Genomic DNA, 20,703 nt, shown 5'->3' with positions numbered 1-20,703 from the left:
GCATGCAGTGGCCTGGAACAAGGAGGAAACCCTGACTGGATAAACTGAGTTACTTCCTGCTTTTCCTAACTGGAAAAAAAAAAAGTAATGTAGCTACATATTGCTGCTTATCAGGGAACTGCAGCTGAGGGCTCCATTGCATCTCACCTGCAATTTACAGACAAGATCATCCTGGACTTCTCTTTGGGTGCTGAAAACATTTCTGTAAATGAGTGGAGTGCAACCACAAGATACACAAAGGACACATTTAGATTTGTGTCTGCAACTTCAACCTTATCAGAACTGTTCTGTAGTTTTGTGTAGCAGCTGGAAATTTCACAATCTTGTTGCGAGTCTTTTGACTTCAGTTTTTTCTTTTTACATGTTGCTAGAAGTTTCCATAACCTTTAAGCCTCAAAGCATTCTTCTGATGTCCAAACTGTGTGTGACAAAGCCTCCAAACCCAGACTGGGGAAGGCTGGGGCCCTGGGGCAGGATAGGTGCTTTGCCTGGTGGGTGGAGCTGAAAATAACCCACCTGGGCAATAAAAAGCTTTTTTTTGGTGCTGTGGTTAGTTGGATGCAGGACTTTGTAGTGTGAATGTTTGCTTCTGATTACAGTTTTTGGCTCCTCTAGTGGGAGCCACATAGAATTTTGGCTGGATTTGAACCTCACATTTACGTTTGGCTTGACACATTGAGAGGATAGTCCTTGGAGGGGAGAAAGGTGGAAAACACGTCTGATAGTGTAGTCCTAGGAAAAGGGTGATCTTGGTGAGTATTTTCCTAATGTGTTTCATAGAACTCAGTTCTTTTTGCCTTCAAAGTTTGGGTGTATGTAGGTATAAAGCTTTAGTTGGGTTAATCTATGTTTTATGTCACTTTTCTACAGAATTAGATATACTTTCTGGGGAATTCTTAGGTTGCTGCTTGCACAGCAAAACCTCCCTGTTAGTGTCTGTGCAGGAGTCATGGAAAGTGTTTTGCAGCTGTTGAGTTCTGCCTGCTCCAGTAGCTGAGGTGTTATCATCTACAGATGTTAACTCTTATTACAAAATATCTGAAAACTCAATTTTCAGGTTAAACTTTTGCTTTCTTGGTGCCAGCCTGTCTGTGCCCACACAGGGTGCTCCAGGTGCAGGTGAATTCTAACAGCCATAATCGACATGGTGCAGCCAGCAGAGCTTAAAGCTGCCTTACATACAAATTTTATGTGACTATGTGCTACTAATACCTTATATTTGCTGGTGAGTTATCTTTTTTTTTAACACTTGAGAAAGACAATCAACTCAGCAACTCCTCTTAGGATGTACTGCATGAAAATCTCAGAGGAGGGATGATAGTGGAATTCTTTACAACCATGGGAAAGCAATGGTCAGGGAATAGCACCCAAAATGGGTGTAATTGCAGGTGCCCATATCAAATTGTGTCAGCAGTCTTTTATTTGAATAACAAACCCTGTGTGCCACCAAAGAAGGTCAGATGGAAGGTCCTTAAAGTAAGTGAAACTTTGTGTGATCTGAAAAATAAATTGGCAGTGGGGTCTTAAAAAGTTTTCTGGCTCCTTTGTTTGCTCTCCCAGTCAATTCCCATTTCCACTCTGGACTGAGAAGCCTAGAGAAGCTCACAGAATATACTAAAAAAATAGTGCTAATGCTCTGAAATTGAATAAAATTAGTGTAATTAAAACCAAACCATCTCACAATGACTTGTGCTTTTTCTGAAGAGAAATACCACAGCAGCTCACTTCAGCTTTTGTAAGAGAGAAAATCCCTTTTATACAGATGCCTAAAATAAAAGTTTAGGTTAATTGAGAGACCCTGGTTTCCCCTGATAAATCCTCCTGTGGTGTTATTTAAAAAAATGAGTTAATGAAACTGTAGAGTTGTAGAATCAGGGGAGAAAATATTACAAGGGGAATCTATTGCTTCAGTGGTTTCCAGTATTACTAAAAAAAAAACCCCATTCTGGTAAGAAATATTCCTGGAATTGGTCAAAAACAAGTCTTCAGCAAGTTTTTAAAATAAATAAAAAACCTAGACATGGGTAAGTCCAGTAAAACAGCAAACCAAACAGGTCAGCCCATTACCTTTAAGTTGATAATAGTTAAACAATCTATGATGTAACTGGGATTGACCTAGAAAAGCTGCACTGGAAAAGAGCTGCTAGGAGGGGATATTTAATAATGCTATTCCTGTTCCTGACAGGGAACCCTGCATTCTGTGCCCTGCCTGTCACAATAGCCTGGAACTTGAGGAGAGGGAGCTGCAGAGTTGTGGTGTTGCCCTGCAAAGGTCACAGCTGTCACCAGACATGTGAGTCTGAGCTGAAATTTTTGATTCCTCTCTAAACACCCCAGGCAAGAGCTCCAGGACCTCTCCAGTCCTGCTGCTGTTTCTGGGCACACAAAGAGAAAAGTTCCCCACTGCTGCACTCACCCCACTGATCAGAGTGCCTCTGCCTGTGCTTCAGCCCACGGTTAATTAAGGATGACTGACTTAGCACTGCACACCTAAGTTAACTAGAGGATGGGGATATTAAGCAATATTAATGTCTGATTACATTTAATTAAAGTAATTAGTGCTGCTGCTTAGATGCCTAAAGTGATTTAAAAGTATTCAGAACTGTAATAGAAAAATCTAAGAAGGTTCATGTAAGAAACCAAGGCTTAAATTAAACATACATACTGAATTAACTGTTTAGTCTGAAGAAATTTGGTATATGAATGTAGGAAAGCATATAAAATTATTAATTATTTTTTATTCCAGTTTAGCAGACAAGGTTTTACTTGGGATTAAGTCATTAATGAAACAGTGTCTCCTTTCCCACAATTAGGTTGTATTTCCATAAAAATCTACTCACATGTGGAATATGCTGCTTTTTTGTGCGTGGACCTCTGAAACATTTTAGACAGTTCCTGCGCTGTACAGGAGCTACTGTGACTCCAGTTTGCATGCAAGCCACATACCAGCTCAAAATCTCATTTAACAAGGTGCTCCAGCTCCTGGTTATTGTACCCAAAGCCTGAATATAGCAACTGTGTCATCTGCACTTCCTCTCTAAATCCCCCTAAACTTGCATTGCTTGGGAGCTGAGTTGTTGCAAACATGTTCCACACACATCAGGTCATAAGTTTGTGTCTGACCAATGCCTTCAACCTTCTCCTAACAGAAAATTCAGAGTTTATTTCCTCTGTATGCTGGCACACTGGGGATAACAGATTTGTGTGTGTGTGTGTGTTATAAAGTGAGGAGAATTACTTATATTTTGTACCTGTGCAGTAATCTCTGACATCTTTATTCAGTCTGTATCTTATTGCAGCTGCGCTCTTTTCAATTTACTGGGAACAATTTATATTGAGATAAATGAAGACGCTTGAGTATCAGCATGACACAACAGGATGAGAGATTCTGATGGCTTTTACCAAACCTATGCATAACAGCAGTGAAATAAAAGCAGCTAGAACAATAAAACAAGGATTGAGAGCTATTCTGGTGATGAGTACCAAGGATTTGCTGAAATAAATATGAGCCTCCCCTCTCCAGAGGAAAGCAATGAGGGAATGGTGTCCCAGAAGGATGTCCTTCCATTGGGACAGCAAACTTGCAGATAAGCAGAATGATATTGCCTGCAGGGAACAGTCTGCATTTGTGCTGAGGGGAGCCAGCAGTTTCCCCAGGATGGGAACAGGGGTGTGCTGTGTATTTATTATTATGTATTTTATTACAATCAAGCAATCTGAATTGCTTGATTGTAATAAAAAATTATGCTGGACTCAAAGGTCTGGGTCCTGGAAGGACTGTGGACAAGCATCCTGTGTGAACTGACTGGGTCTGAGCAAGGCAAGGACTCTGCTTTAGCAGCAACTATAGAAGCAACACTTTTTGCATCCAAAAGATGTGTAGACTTGGTGCTTGGGGCCATGGTTTAGTGGTCAGCCTGGGGTGTTTGGTTAAGGGCTGGACTCTATGACATCAGAGGTCTTTTCCAACCTTAGTGATTTTCTATGATTGTATAATAAGTATCCCACTACACTGAATTCAGATCTCTGTAGGAAGGAAAAGCCTTGTGTAGTTGATTTTTATGTAACCCAGTGAAGAACTAGATAGAAATGAAGAATCTTATTTAAATGGACATCAGAATTAAGGTGTTCTGGGTTGTTCTGAGCCTTTGTTTAAACAGGGAAAAGAAGCCAGAAAACTTCAAATTCAGGAAATAAAGGAGGTGGCTGGAAGTAAGGGAGCATCTTTCAAAAAATTCTGTCCAAATAAGAAACATGGAAAAGGTGATAAACTCTGACCAGTTAAATATAAAACTAAAATAAGACATGCCAGAAGAACAATTTTCTAAGGTCTTAAAAGCCACCAATAACTTTTCTAGGAGTATGAGAAGCAAGGACACTGCCTGAGTGTGTAGGACCAGCTGGTGATCAGGCTGTAAGAGCAGCACAGGGAACGTTATGTGGCAGTAAAGCTGTATCAGTTCTTTTCCTTACTGCTCACAAAAAGGTGCCAAGGGATGTTCCCACAGCTTCTTTATGGGGAATGAATCTGAGAAACTGTCTCAGAATCAAGCATCAGAAAAGTGACTTCTAGTATAAACAGATAAAATGAACAAATTAATTCAGGTCAGACAGAACTCTAGGATGAATATCACAGTGATGTGAACTGCCAAAATCCTTGCTTAAAATCTGCATCAGGCTTGGAGAGACAAAAGTGGCAAATGTGACCCAATTTTTATGGTATTTATTTTTATAGATGGTTGTTTTTCCCAAGATACCTGCTACTGATCCCTGTCAATGACATGAGGTGGAGTCTAGGCAAGACAGTCATGTTATTTCTGGTTTACTGCACCAAGCCTGTAACTTTCAAGAGCACAGATTCTCTGAATTTAAGTTTCTCCAGAGTTCATGAATTTAAATGAAAGGTGTCAACTTATCCATGCAGCACATCTTTGTTTATATTTTTAAGCCTTAGCACTGGCCCTGGCAATGGCATAAAACAGCATTAGATTGTATTTGTGCAGTGATTATTCTTGCCCTGTGTAATTACTGGTCCCTCAGATAAAATCTCAAGCTACTTTATTGAGGCTGGGAATTGGAACCACAGAGAGAATCAGTAATCTATGTACATCAATAAAGCAATCCATTAATTATTTCCACCTACTCAGCTTGAAGAAAATTATCATACTAATGCCTCTGGATAGCCACATGACCTGCTCTGCCTCTACATAAAAGCCAAACGTAAAGTCATAAAGGCATTGAGAGATAAATCAGGGACACCAAAGAAATGACAGAGCATAGAATGGCATTCATCTCAGTAATTGGTCACAGAAATCTCCCGACTGCAGTAATACTAGACAGTGTCACAATGGCTTCAAATTTGAGAACTGAAAGTATTCTGATTTCTTTTTAAGCAGCAAAGGGTTGATAGCTGAAATATATCCTCCAGAGTAAGACAGCATTGCCATTATTCAAAAGATAGTAAAAAATTTAAAGATTTTCATCCCTACATCTTGAAACATATAAGAAATTAAAATTTTGAAGAACTCCTGCAGCATCATATTACATACTGCTAATTCCATATTCGTAATTCCATACTGATCTGTTCAAATGTCATCTTCCCTCTGTATGAAGGATTCTCAATGACAAGAGAAGTTCAACCACTCCACTGGTTAAATGAGTGATAACAGAAAACTGGAAGGGGAAAATGAGGATTTAAGATTCTGGAAAGATACTGTCTTTTAAAAAGTGGTAATTTTCTGCTATGCCTTTAATAGAGACATCATGCAATGCCCTCTTCAATTTAACTTTTAAATTATGGCTGCTTATTTATGCCTAATTAAGCATTTTCTTAAATTAAGAGTATTACCTGGAAAAAAAGTATTTAGCAATCACAATTAGTGACCTCTGGCCCTACAAAGCTTTTGCTTATTTTTATCTACACATTTGGGATACAAGTCTAGGACGTGGTACCACTCCTTTCATTACAGTGATTAAACCAGACTAATTCACTTCTACAAATTATGCTAATCTTGTGGTAAAGAGTAGCTGTATAACAGTATGTAATTACATTTTTCTCTGCCACACTGTGGTGAGTTCACACATACTAAAGCTATACAATCAAACACTACTTTAATGCTTCTGAAAAATATAGGTCAGCTGCTTACAAAGATGTTTACAGATGCTTTTCATATTGTCTTTTCTCTATTGCATCATTCATATGGCAGGAGTAGGAAGGGGCACCCATAGGGAGAGGTATATCCAGGTCCAAAACTAAGCAGCTACCAATCTTCTAGGGCCAGGGTTACTGAAGTTCTGAAAAGAGAATGTGTACCTCTCTCAATTCTAGTCAAGATACTACAGTCTTGGGGGAAATGGGATTTTCCATGTAATGTGAGTGGAGTTCCTGCTGCTGAAAGATTTAGCACAACTATGGCAAAAATGAAAACAGATTAAAGAACACTTTGGTTTAAAGGTTAAGAAGCAACTGGGATGTTTAGTGGAGCTGGCACAGATTGCTCATTAAAGTGTCAGTCTTGGGTAAAGAAAATCCTCCTTGGCAAATGAGCTAAAAATGAGAAAGGGGAGGGGAGGAAGGCAGCATCCTCTCCCTCTTTTCCATCCCCAGTTCCTGTGGGCTGGGTCTGTGCCCTGCCTGCCTTTGAGTGGGACACTGGGCTCCCTTCCTCTGCCTGCCAGTGCCCGGGCTCTGGGTATGACTAATGAGCTGCCACCAATTACTGCCACTCAGCGGTCAGTCCCTCAGCCATCAATCACTGCCAGGGGCCAAGAGATTTCCCTTGAACCAGGCACAATCACAACTGAGAGCATTTGCCTGGCCCTCCCTCTAATTTGGGGGGTGGAAAAGGTGGGGGGAGAGTTTGGCCTGGGGTTGAAGCACAGACTGAAAGGGAAAAAGATGAAATGCAAAAACGAAGCTGTGATGGTCGTTCTGGACTTGAAGCAGGGCTTTGCATTAAAATGCAGGAAACAGATTTTGAGCTATCCTATGATCTCTAATCTTTCCTCTTCATGTTCTTCATCTTTGGGTTTTCTGTGGCTCATGCTGTAAAACTGGGGACTATGGCTGTGCTGTTAAAATGAGTGACTGTTCTGAGGCAGGATGAGTGAGATGTAAGACTTTAAAGAAGATCCAGAAGAAAGGTGAAGAAAGCCTCAAATAGACGAAATCAAATAGAAAAAGTTGTTCAGAGAAAAGTAATTCGGAACTTATTGTTTTAAGGGAAGACAAAAGACTGCTTATCCAGCAGATACCTTGAGCTCTATTCTGTAGATTCAGCTTTATTTTAATGTCTTTGGGATACTATCGATCCTTCTGCTGAAAAATACAAATGAAAGTAGGAACACAAAAAACCCCCGAAAAGACAGCATATTTATTCTACCTAAAGTGCTTTTTCTGGGTATCCCAGTGCCTCACAGTACACTGTTACTAAAATAACCGTAACTCTCAGGTAGTAAGTTGGAATTTAACTATTTATTGCCAAATCCAGGGCATGCCTGCTAGTGCTCCCTTTATTAGGATGGGTTTAATGAGCATCTCACTCTGGAACTGCAGGGCATTAGGAGATTTAGTTTGGAGAAGGCAGGTGTGAGGGGCAGGTGTAAGGAGCACTCAGGAGGGGTTAACCAGTCCCATTCTCCAAGGCATTTGTTTGTGTGATAGCAACCCCGCAAGAATTGCTTGTAGCTCTGCACTCTTTTGGCTTCCCACAAGACTCCTGCAGTTAATGACAGCCAGGGAGACAGAAATGTCCCAGACTCTGCTGACTTGCAAAGACAAGTGAGGAGCCAGCACAGAGTTCAGCACTGAGTGCTGCAGTGTGTATCTGTAATGACAGTTCAAGACAGGAACAGCAGTGTTCTCTGCTCTGGTGTTTAATTGCATTCCTCTGACCCCATCCCACAGGGCTCTGGCTCTGCCTGGGGATGCTGCTTCTGTAGTGAGATTACCAAAACTCTGTAACTTTGATTATTCTTGGAAAGGCCAGAAGTGAGCACAGCTGACTTGATGCACTTACTCACAGGCTGGAAAAAATGTTAGCTGGGCAATTCTGATCTCTTAGAAGTCTGATCCTGGTGCTGCCAAGCCACAACTCTAAACAGAGCCATTACTACAAAATATTTTGGAATGGAAAGAAACCTTGGCTTCCCCTCAATGGCTACATCAAACTATTCATCTAATTGCTGTCCAGTGATTGATCTTTCACTGAGGGATCCATTTTCCTTTGTGTGGTGAAGACTCTGAAGATCTGATATTTCTGCCTGGGCAGAATCCAGTCCCTGCTTCCCTGACAACCTGTTGTACACACAGTATGTGGCACCCAGCCCCTGCAGACAGGCTGCTGAGCACAGCAACCAGCTTAATCCTTATCTAAGGAAACTTCCATGTTCATGGAGAATACAGATCTCTTGTACCCAGAGATTCATTTGAAATACTTTTCCGTGTTTCTCTGTGTGCAACAGGCAGAAGCACAAAAGGCTTTGTGGTTGCTCTCAGTTGGGATGAATCTGGTTTTATGGGAGTCTCAGTAACTAAGGAGCCTGTAGGGAAGTCTCACTTCTGTTCTCTCTTCCTCCTGAGCCATGTTTGTATCTTACATGTCTCTAAAGCATCTTTGCACAGGAATTACTCTCTGGGATGTAATGGGATAGCTGAGTGCAAGGATATTTCTTGCTTCATGCCACATTATCTGATTTCTGTATTCTGGACTAACACACTGCCTAGGAAATAGAACTGTTTCTTACCCAAGAAGTTCCTGCATCACCAACCAGCTGAATGTCAGATGGTCACTACTATGACGGGTGTAAGGCTGGTCATTATTTACCTGATTTTCAGAAAGGCTGAAATGTGTTGTCTGAATTATCTGAAATCAGGTGAAAATAAGGGAAGATAGGAAATGATGCACTTTTTCTTGAAAAAAATGGGCCTATTATATAATCTAAAAAAGTCTGTCAGTGTGGTTACTAGTCCAGAAAAATTGTTTATAAACAACATAAATACTGAATAACTTCTTAAAGAGGAAAGAAACTGCACTGCTGCAAAGCTATCTGTAAATCCCCTGCAAACTAGAGAATAAAAGAGATTATTCACCTTCACCAAATAGCTAAAATGTGACACATAGATGGGAAGACATCTCACATTACACATAAACCTACTCTTTGAGTTCCAAACCTGCTTCTGCTTGTTAGAGCTGTTCACATGGGTCTGTCCATGGCCCTCCTGCCTTTTCTAGAAAATGCAAGGCAAATACTACATGTTTACACGTTTTACATGCTATCTAATTAAGTTTTCTGCTTTTAATCCTTGATGAGCTTGCCAACATCAGAAAATCCTCTACCATTGGATTAATTGCCATACATGATGCTCAAGTATACTGCAGGTTTTTTATTGACAAGGTCACATTTCAAACCTTTAGGTCCATTAATGCATTCAGTTTTGAATTGTGCAGTGAATCTGAACTTCCAAACAAACTTGCTGATCTTGCTGAGGCTGCTTTTGGACAGAGATACAGCAAATGCTGCTTTCTGCTGTCAGTGAGGAAACATTCTGAAAATATATTTGTTTTCACAAGGTTGTGAAGGTTCTTAAATACTCACCTAAATGTGTATTTAATGACAGTAGCAAGTGTGTTTCCATTTACTTTGAAATTTCTGTCTTGGCAGTTGAACACAAAGGAATATTATGTAGCTCTCCCATCGGACAGGAGAAATGGGAAGGTTCTCAAGCTGGTTTTGTCTGAAAACAAACCAACCAATCCCTTCCAAAATCCCTCCAATCCCCCAAAAATAGAATGGAGGTGGGGAAGGAAGCAAAAAAATACTTTAGGCATCGTTTGGGAGTGGAGAAAGGGAGGAGAGTGCTGGATGTGAGGGGACAGTGCAAGCAGGGCAGTGAGGTGAGGAGGGCATAACTGACCCACTGCTATCCCACACCCTTTGGAAAAAATGATCACCTGAAAATTTCAACAGCAAGATTCAGACTGTAGAGCTGAAATTCATGTTGAATTTAGCACAGATTACAGATTTAGATCTCTACTCTCACATCCTTTTTCTGTCCAAATTTCAAACCCACTCTGCAAAAACCAGGTAAAAGTGTACGTCTCTATCTACCTTTAGTTCTGTTACAGGGACTACATCTTAAGTGCTAAGAAACTGCAGGAAGACCAGGACATGAATGATTTTTTTATTTTTCATGCTTGAATTTAAGGAAAGGCCTTTTCAAGTTCTCTTTATTAAACAAGAAGTGCTGAGTTAAACCACGCCAAGGTATTCCCTTAACTATTCCACCAAAAATTAGCCAGGAGAAGTGGATCATGTGCTCTTAAAGGGTTTGTGTGTTGTGCCAGGGCTCTGAAATGGGCAGGACCAGCTTTGTGCTTCCCCCGAGTGCAGAGTCTGCAGTCTCCCTGGAAATGGCTCGTGGGGTGGATGGGGGAGAACAGGCCAGAGGTGACACAAAGGAGCCAGAGCAGGACAATGGTGGGGGCTGTGCCCTAAAGCAGGGCTGAGTTCCAGGGCAGAGAGCAGACCCCCAGGACAGGCTGCTCAGGGGATGGCTTGAACACAGCTCAAGGAGGCTGCAGGTGTGAGCCAAAGGGCCAGACCAGCACAACTCTCAGCAGCAGCCGAGTCACAAGATCAACTCTGCTCTGAGTGCAGCAGCAGGAATGGATGCAGGGAATGGTCAAGGAGTGGATGGTCCCTCCTGGATGTCCGACAGGGTTTGGGAATGTGCTGCTGTGCTGCCCTCAGTGCATGAAAACACCCTGGCACAGGAGTAACTGAGCTGTGGATGTCAGGTGTGTGCTCAAGGTTAGCTCAAACAGCACTGCAAACAGAACCCTCTATTATTTCCAACCAGCAACTCCACAAAGTGACTGAAGAACTGTTTAGCACAGCAGTGATCTTTCCAGGGCCCGCCCTACCCAGCTGTTTCCCTAACCTGTGGGTTGAGCCGTCTTCACGGCTCAGTGTCAATCACACGGCATCACAAAAAATGCTGCTCATCTAACCAGTGCTGGCAGGGGCCCCGAGTTTCTAAGGCAATAACCATGTGACATTTTCTTTCTGTGGGTTGTAAGGACTTATTTCAGCTTGTGCAAAGTGCCAGTAGCCAGCAGGACATGAGCATCTTTTGAGCTGCAAGGTAACTGCTCCACCTCAAAGAACACCTCAGCAGCACCCAACATCCTCCAGCAGTGCAATGGGACACTGGTCAGAGGGGAAATGCCAGGATGTGGAATCCTAAAATCTCTTGGAGGCACGAAGAGCAGGATCTACTCTCTGTGTGTGTGTGTCACAGAGGGCCCATAGCTCTGGAACACTCCCGACGGCCCACTCCTGCCAGAGACTGCATCAGCTCAGAAGGAATGAACATCAATTGCTTCCAAGGGAGATGTGTAAAAGATAGTGGATGTTGCCTTTTTGGCAGCCAAGATTCACTGTAAGATAGCGCCTTAGAGGCTTTATTACTTGTGACCTTCACACAGAACAGAATACATCTTATTTTGTGGATACAGCATTTGATGGTCTTTCCAGCAGTAGAAGAATAAAACCACGCCTGCCGTATGAAAAGAGGTGTAGCAAGAGAAGTGTTAAATGGTTACATCCAGATTGATTAGAAAATTTTTAACTATGTACATGGAAAAGACTGCAAAGATGCCAAGAACCTTATGGACCCAAGCTTCTAAATAAACTCTGAAATTTATTACGAATATCAACTACACCAGGTAATAAAAAAAATTGCCTAGAGGCAAAATCTGTGGCTTCATAATCACTGAAAATATAAATTTTAGTTGACCTCAGTGTCACAGGCTAATATTTTTAGAAATTAAAATATGAGCAGAATAATCCTGAAAACAGAACTGACTGAACTAGTTCATGGTAATTCCTTAGACTTTGGAACTACCAACTCTTAACTATTCCTACATAGTTTTTTATTAAGAAAAAATTCTTCTGACTTAGGTTTCCACTTGATTTTTTAAGTTTTAATTTGAATTGGCTGAATAAACCTACAGTTTCTCTGCACTTGCCAAAGGGCTGTTCAGAGCAAACTGGTTCCATACACTGACCAGTACCTTCCATCAGTGTACCAGTCTGGTTTTAACACAAGCAAAAAATAAAGTGCTCATTTTCAAACACAAATTGTATTAACTGACCCAAATACATTTAGTGTTGGTGGCATGATTTCAGTTTGTGCTCTCAGTGAAAAAGAGAACACAGACTCTTACTCATGGCCACAATGTTTATTTTCTATAAGAGCCTGGTGTATTTCAGGTATCTGGCAATGTGATTTATTTTTATTTATACATTTCTAGTAGAGGTAATATCCAGAAGGCTTAGTAAGTACAGATTAGCTCTGTTTAGTGTTCTTACTTCTGTTTAAACTTCTAACACAAAGCTACTGAAGTTAGTAATCATAAAATCCAGTAAAATTGCCATATGCAAATTCACTACAGCTGTTTACTATCAAGAGGTTTTTTCAGTATGACCTGTCCAAAGAAAACATCAGTCTTGCCAACCAAAATTGTATTTTTCTGATTTATTTAGCCAAGTTTCAGCACTGCCCCAGCCAGAGAGGAAATGGAATAAGTTTTTTAAATTTTTGGGACAAAGAGAACTTTTAAAGATAAGCTTTCCATCTTGATCTGTGACAATACATAAAATAACTTTTTGATCTGAGCTTTAAGAAAGGTATTTTAAGAAGTTCCTATCCTGCTTTTCAAACAGCTGTAGAAATGTTGCTGAATGGGAGTGGTATACATGGAAATAAAATCCCTCTTGGCCTGAACTCATCTAGCAGAAGAGCAGCAGGAGTTTAGCAACTATAAACTACATGTAGTGACTGAACTTGCTCCACTCTGCTTTTCTTTAACAGAAAAGAATGAACATGTTATGAGGAAAATGTGCTTATTTCAGAAATATTTTCAAAGTAGAAAGTTGAATGTGAATCACAAAACCTTAGCAAAACAAACAAATACTCTCATGGCTGGTATTAGCTGCACTATTTTCCTAAAGTCTGGACTGTACTACCCCAAGTTTCCTTGGCAATTTAACTTTTGTGCGAGAGGAACAGGGGAAAGTCTGAGTCTCTGAGGCAGGCAATTGTCATTGGAGGCTTCACCTCCATCAATAGTGATGCCTTTTCTTTGTTCTGCACTATTTGCTGTTGTCAGCTGAGGTAACAGATATATCTATTATGCTGCCAAAGGAAACCGGCAGAGCAATAGAATGACAATTCCTGGACCACTTACAACCAGCCTGCTACAAGAGAAGTACCAATTTAGTTTCTGTAGCATTAACTGTGGCCAATTTAATAGGAAAAAAAATGGTCTTTATACATAATTTCTTGGGATTTGGCCCAGTGATTTGCCTGTCAGTCTTATGATGTGAAATAATACCTTTTGCTGTATTTGCGTGCAAGTTATTTCAGAAACTTCACAAGGCCTGGTGTTCTTGTTACACCACTGATTTGCTATGATTGTGATTTTTAGTAATAATCACTCATTTGAAACCTTCAGCCTCAGCACAGAAGTTTGAAAATCTTAAAAGCTTTAGAAGAAAACAGTACAATTTTAGTGCTTACAGCTAAGTGCTTCTCTGAAGCACAGATACATTCTGAATACACAGCACTTGCCAAAAGATACTGAATAAGCTGTCCACATCTAATGCCAAATTTATGCCTGGTATCTCTTAAAATCCCTGAAATTCCCCCTTTAACTTCCACATATTTCATGCATGTTCTGGTTTTGCTGTGTAGCCTATAATAAAATCAAAATGGGCACAACCTTTTAAATGGAGGGGATAATTTCAGGTGTCTGAGGAAGAATCTCCGGTTTTGTTCACACAATTGACTTGGCCTGTTTTCCCTTTTCTCTTCCTTCATAAAATACACTTCCAATCTGTGAGAAATAAAACTCCATGAACTGTAACCTCTGGGAAATGTCTTCTCTGATACCATCTGAAGCTGCTTCTGCTGGTGGAAGGATTTTTGTGATGCATTTGAAATCAAAAGTTCTTATGAAATGTTGTCTGGATAGAGCAGTTCAGATGGACTGACTAATGCTCCAGTCCCCAGCACTCATCACAGACCTGCCTGGGCATCTCCACAGATGCCAGTGATTAGGAAGCCTCCAGTTCTAGAAATTTCTTTGAAAAAGTAGGAAGCACAGTTTTATGCAGCCTAGTGAGGTTTCTTTAAGGTCCCTTTTTCCCTGAGGTAACACTTCCTGTAACTCCTTAAAAGTCTGAAAACACTCTGTAACTCATTAAGCAGATGAGCCTCATTTTCTGCACTCAAAACAAACAGATCAACTTCCAAGGCAACTGCTGCTCTCCTCAGGCTGAGGCTGCATTAGGCTCACGATCAAAGCAGGTGTTAACAGTATTAAAAACTCTGCATATTTTGGTGAGCTCAGTCTTTTCCTGGGAATTATTCCTGATGTAGATGTTACAGGTGGCTCTTCCACACATGTGTGACTGATCCACTTCTACCTGCTCAGGAGCTGCACTTTCTGGTAAAATCATGGTCCCTCTCCAAGCAGAAGGGGCTTCTCCTCAAATCTTTTGCTGAAGTTTTGTTCACCCTCAGGTAAAACCACCTGGACGGTAAATCCTAGACCTTGGGATCCCTGAAAACTTACTTGGGTACTACAAACCCTGTGGACACCCAACCAATAAGAAAATCACCTAATGAGGACACCCAAAGTTAGGAGAAGATACTTGTGATGTCCCACCAGATCCCTGTCACAAAGTGCTTTTAGGTAACAGTTAAGATTTAGGATAATTACTGCAACTTGCTAGCATGAATACCAAACCCTCCTTAATTTGAGATACACAGCCTATTCCTATTTGGTTTATTATTAAACTGAGTATTCTATATTTAACTTCTTTTTGTAGTCTGAGGTGCAAGAAAATTTGATTGTAGCAAACCATCTGTTAGATGAGTTTTGGTGCATTACCTTCATGTCAGATGTCACCTTGTCTTGTTCTCTCTGCTCTCATATTTCCATACTAATCTCTCTCCTAACTCAGCTGTGTGAAGCAGTATCTGATGGGATGCTCCATGGTTCACATTTAATAACTCATAAGTTAAAAATCCCTCACAATATTGAAGCGTGGAAACTCAGAAATACATTTAGCTTCTTAATCTGCACATACAGATCCTCATATTTTGTCATTAATGAGGTTTAATTAAATACACTGAAATTCCTGAGTTTATCAGAAGTTTTTAAATTCTTCCTTCTTTTTTCTAGTTCTCATCCCTTGCACATTAGCATTTCTAAATTGTATAGGAATCTTAATAAATTTTGCATTAGAAAACAAATTCCTCAAATTGGCAGTGCTAGTTCTGGCTGCTGACTGTACAGGACCATGTGGCAGTGGGCACAATAAATAGGTTTAAAATTAAGTAAGCTTCTTTCCACTCTTAAATGATACCCTTATTTTGGACTTAGACTCAACCTTAAATGAGATGTAAGTTTAAGGCAGCTTCCCTGAAATTCTGCTATAAGATAAAAGCACAAAACACCTACCATAGCTTTTAAGAAAGCAAAATATGCCAAGCTTCATAAGCCTATTTCTAATTATCAGTTTTACCATTTGCCTTGACTTTTCCAGAAGGAAAATAAATTGTCATTTCTAGTTTTGTTTCTAATCCCTGAATCTGGACATCTCTGAAGGGTGATCACCCCCTCTTAGATGCTAACAAAATCCATCATTTTCATCTGCCTGCTCTTCACTGTGCACATCCTGCATGTTAACATTAACACCAACACTGGCTTGTCCTTCTAACACTAACATGCAAGCTTGTCACTTCTTCACATTAAGACATGTTTTCTCTTTTCAAAATACGTTTAAGCTGACTACTAATTCTCCAGTCCTTGACTTCATAGGCAGTATAAAATTTTAAATGGTAACTGAGTCATCTTTTGATGGGCTGAAAGGGAGAGCAGAGTATGATGTTGCCAATAGCATGCTGTTTGCTCAGCAGTAAAGTTTATGGAGTACTGCTTTATTCAGACAAATTATTAGGTTCAGTACAGGTGGTAGCTGGATGACACACAGTCATGATGTACAGAAAATCCATACCCATTATCTGGCAGCGTCTTCTCGCCATGAGAGCTGTGAATTTACAGCTTGAGCTCTGGCCAACAGTGACATTCAGCAGGGAGCCTGTGCCACTCCCTGTGTGCAGGGCAGAAAACTCACAAGCAGAAAATGCTTGTCAGGAGGATCTATTAGCTTTTTTTCTTTTTTTATTATTAAAACTTCTGACGTATTTTTTTTCTTTACAATTACTAGCAAGACTACACATGGGGGAAGAATACAGTTTGCTAATATCCCCTCAGTGTAAGCACCACATTTTCTTTTGCTACGGTGAATTGCATGAGCTCCTTATTCTGTTGTTTTTAAACTGAGTCTGTCCCCATCATTCATAAGTCAATATGTGTTGTACTTGCTGCCACGTTTTTATCTCACTGACAAACACAGCCACTGCACAGAAACATTCTGGTGCAGCCCATTCATAACCAACTCTTCTGTGTCCATTTTGCATCACTCCTTGCACCAGCACTTTCACATCATGGGTTGTCTGCTGATTTTCTGGATAAATTTCTTGTTTTCAATGTCACCGAAAGTGCCTGAAACTTAGAAACTGATTTAGAAAGTGGTTCTCCTTCTTCTGTTAAATGGCTGAAAGCCTGAGCACCTCTTTATCAGTCTAAACCAGATTTTGGGTAGACACTGTACTTTTCCCTTTAGATGGTCTTTATATCTTCTATTTTGAATAGAAGGCAAAAGGATAAAGTAGGATTTCAACTTTATCAGCAGATTCCAACTGTTTCTCTAATGTGGACATAGCTTATTTTATTCTCCTCTAAGACAGAAACTTTTACCACCTGCAAGGCGTTTGCACCCCTGAATCCCTGCTGAACCCCTGAAAATCTGCAACCCCTATAGAGGTTCTGATGAGGACATGGGGTCAGGAAAAACTTGTCAACTTAGCATTTCATTTGCTGCTGCTAACACTCCTACCAAAACATGGTAAAGGACAAATACTAATTGCAAGGAACGGATTCTGAACTGGTGAGGCTCTGGTCAAATTAATGGAGTTATGCTGACTTTATTAAGAGGTGAGGGTTTGATTCTCCACTATTTTCCATTTCTAAAATATAGCCAACTTAGCCTTAACCTCTAATATTTTTTGGATGAATTGCTAAATCCTCCGATGGCACTACTTGCTGAACATACAGCATAAACAGCATTCCTCCTTATGTAGTTCTTGACTGACCCAGTTTCTCTGTTCTGAGAAATTCTGGCTGCTGTCTCTTGCTTTCATGTATTGTGCTGCATTCTCTAATCCTCACTTGTCCTCAAGAGACTTGATGCCAAGTACAGGGCTGCAGCTCCCAAAAGAATGACGACACCACTTCCAATTCAGCCTCCACTGGTTCCACCTCGTGGATTGAGGAACTGGATGGTTATGACACCTTTGATTTCCTTGGATTTCACATACTCCAGGTGACAGGAATAGTATCAAAAAGCCAAGGTAAAAGGGGCAATCTATTAAGGTGGAATACAGTCAAGTGTGACTTGTACATGCCTTTCTGTCCCCCCAAAATAGGTTTCTGAATGTTCTGCAGTTCTAAATTACTTTCCAACAAAATTTCCCTCAAACTCATGGTGTGGACTCCTGAACTCTCAGGCCCTTGGCTGTACCCAAAACCCGTAACTGACATCTTCATTTTTTTTCTTCTGGTGAGATAAGAAAGAAATATATAAAAAAAGCATGCTCTTCTGCCTTTTCTCTGTAATGTCATTTATCTTGCTGTGATTCTTATGACAGCTTGTAATGCTTCCAGAACTTGCATTTCAAAGCACTTTTCAAAACTCCTTTTGGATGCCAGGGTCTGCCCTCAATTCACCCAGCTGAAAAGCAGCCAAGGGTTTTGAGGAGCAGCAGAGATTTATTTCAGGAGAGTTAAAGGTGGAATAAGCAGTGTCTGGTTGCCTCCCTTCCCCTTCAGCAGTTCTTAAGGTTGGGCTTAGCTCTTCCAAAGCCTCGGGGGTGAGGTTGGCCCCAGGTAGGACAGGACAGGATATAAGGCCAAAGCATCATTCTCTCAGCTTCTGCTGAGGAAGGTTTATCAGCTTCTGAGACTCAAATCGCTCAATGGCAGAAAGGAAAATACTTTGGAAACCTTCATTGTCCCTTCTCTCTTCCTGGAGAGAGAGAAAGCATAAGGAATAAGAGCCACAGGAAGTGGCACAATCAGGGCTGTTCATGGGAGCTGAGGGTGAGATCTGTGTTACACGTAGAAAACCAGACACTGCAATAGGAATGTTCTTTAGAACCAAAACAGAAATTAATTTAGAGTCTATCCTTTTCAGACTAGTAGATATTCGGCAGTGGCAACCCATGTTATCTGATTTAAGTCATTATTTAAAACATTGGGGGGGTTGAAAACACATGGCTACACCCTTTATAGTTATTGCTCAGTAACCTGGATGATACTAAAGATGTCATCAAGGAAGGGATAAGAAGTTTAACTTCTTCTACCACTGTACACTAATTAAACTGTTTAGTGCAGAGATCAGCATAAATAAGGAATTAGCAAACAATGCTGTGAGTAAAGGATAATTTGTAATATCAGCAATTTGATGCACTGGGCTCAGATACTGTAATTTGACTGGCAGCGCTTATATTAAGTTTTGGCAGCATTTAAGCAGACTGGGAGTGCTGTGATGAAGCTCAAGCGCATTAATCCAAGCTCCAGCTCTCGTTAATACTGATGAGTGAAGGCAGTTAATTGAATTATGTATGAAGTACTGCTGATTAAATATTTCACTCCTTGCTATAGAATTAACTCTGCTTTATTAACAGCCACTGTTGTCTCTAATAGTGAATGTCAGAGGGACCTTTTCTCAGCCATCCACTTTCATTTTTTCTAACCATCTGCTCAGGTTGCTTATCTATGTACACATCTATTCCTGCTTGCATTGGTCCTTGAAAGAAGCATTTTTCTTCTCCCAAATGGTTGTGTGATAGTGTAGAAGTTTTATTTCCTTACAGAACAGGTTTCAACAAAGCTTTTAAATTAATTTTTCTCATTGTCAATAGAATGGGATTTATCAATTACATAAACACAGACTTTTGATTTATACCATCTCAAGAATGAAATGCAGCATTAATAGGCAATTTTCATTTTGCTTTGATGCTGATTTCTACTTCTAATTTTTATAACATTTTAAAAAATTGTACATAAAACCTCTGTTAATGAGGAAGAGAAAGGAAAAATCCAGACACATAATCTGAAGTTACAAAGAAACTGAAAAGCAGGGCTTTTACAAAATAAATAAACCAGTGTCCTTTCAGGAACTCTGCTGAACAACTACAAGAATTACTGTCCTCACCAGCTGGCAGATGTTTACAATTAATCTCAAAGACAAGACAGCTGAAAGAGACCTCAGTTATTTAGCTGTTCAAAGACAAACATAACAAAAGCTAATTAGGACAGTGGCAGTGGTTTAGCAACAAGTACAACAAAAGCCTCCACATTCTTTAGACACGAGGGTTGCTGCTGGACCACATTCTCACAAAGCCAGGTCTTTCATCCTTCGCTGAGATGTGTGAAAAGTTGGCAAAACACAGTGAAATCTGGTGCTAACATTTATATTAAAAAATATGGAATATGTGAAGTGAACAAAGCCACAAGCTTCTACTGCTAAAAAATAATGAGGAGCATTTTTAAATTATGCCATGTTGGAGGTCTGACAAAGAGCTACTCTGTTTTATTTTGAACACAGAGCCCCTTCAGATCAGCCTTGAAATATTCTAAAAATAAGCTTTCCGGTGATGGTCCTATTCCTGGCCATATGTAAGAGGTTTTCAGGGACATGAAATGAGACACTGTAGTGCACAAATGACAGAATACAGAAAATTTATTTAAATAGGAGCAGAGATCAAGGATAGTAAGTTTTAATACCCAGCAAAACACAGAAATGCTGCACGTCCACTTCTCCATGTTACTTTGTAATCCATTTATTTCGTAAAGACAAGTGAGGAACAATCATTTTAAAATGTCTTTGGACAACACAAAGCCCAGAACAAATACTTTTGTATAGATGTTTTGGGACTGCTGTTTTTATTTTCATTGGTTACACTTCTGTGTCCCAAGGAAAAAAAAAATATAATTAAGTTGATGTAGTAACATGAATCAGTGAAGGAAATGCTTATAAAACATTGTTTAATGAAAGTGAATCAGGTACTTCTTAACTTGAACTGCAAGAATACCTTTACTTAGGGTCTGATGGTACAGCAAGGCCTCTACTATTGCCTTCACATTAATGTTCCCTTGGTATTCTTTTAATTACGATGTTTTAAGACAAAATTTCCAGTGTGCAAATACTGTTATCTGAAACCCTGCTTCATGATATAAGTTTCAAGATAGGATTAGTCTTGATTTTTCTTCTACTCAAATATGATGGTGCCAGACTAAAATCCTGTGAAAGACCAAGGATGTTCACTAACAGAAAACAGGAGGTCCTCTCTGAAACCACTGATCCTCTCTGGATGTTGAAGGATGAGTTCAAGTAACTCAGAACAATGGCCAAGGGCAAACACAGAAACTAGAGCTAGAAAGTTATTTGTTCTTCAAGTTAGAATCTGATCCAGTTGCCATTGCAGTTACTTTCTTTTGCTTT

The 20,703-nt window shown here is 40.1% G+C and overlaps 1 protein-coding gene and 1 long non-coding RNA gene across 4 annotated transcripts in view; one reads left to right on the top strand and one right to left on the bottom strand.

The window, feature by feature from the left end:
• Positions 1-20,703, bottom strand: part of CA10 (carbonic anhydrase 10) — a 189,560-nt gene that overhangs the window by 114,479 nt on the left and 54,378 nt on the right. The window lies entirely within an intron of this gene.
• Positions 560-3,677, top strand: LOC138120209 (uncharacterized). Of its 2 annotated transcripts, none has more exons than XR_011155782.1 (3): positions 560-752; positions 2,186-2,293; positions 3,300-3,677. It is a non-coding gene; the product is annotated as an uncharacterized lncRNA (long non-coding RNA). The 2 variants fall into 2 exon arrangements; XR_011155781.1 differs by having other exon boundaries at positions 2,814-3,677.

Source organism: Aphelocoma coerulescens, chromosome 18, assembly GCF_041296385.1.
Source record: "Aphelocoma coerulescens isolate FSJ_1873_10779 chromosome 18, UR_Acoe_1.0, whole genome shotgun sequence".
NCBI lineage: Eukaryota > Metazoa > Chordata > Aves > Passeriformes > Corvidae > Aphelocoma > Aphelocoma coerulescens.
Note: the sequence above shows the minus strand (reverse complement) of the source record. Positions and strands in the feature narration are given on the sequence as shown.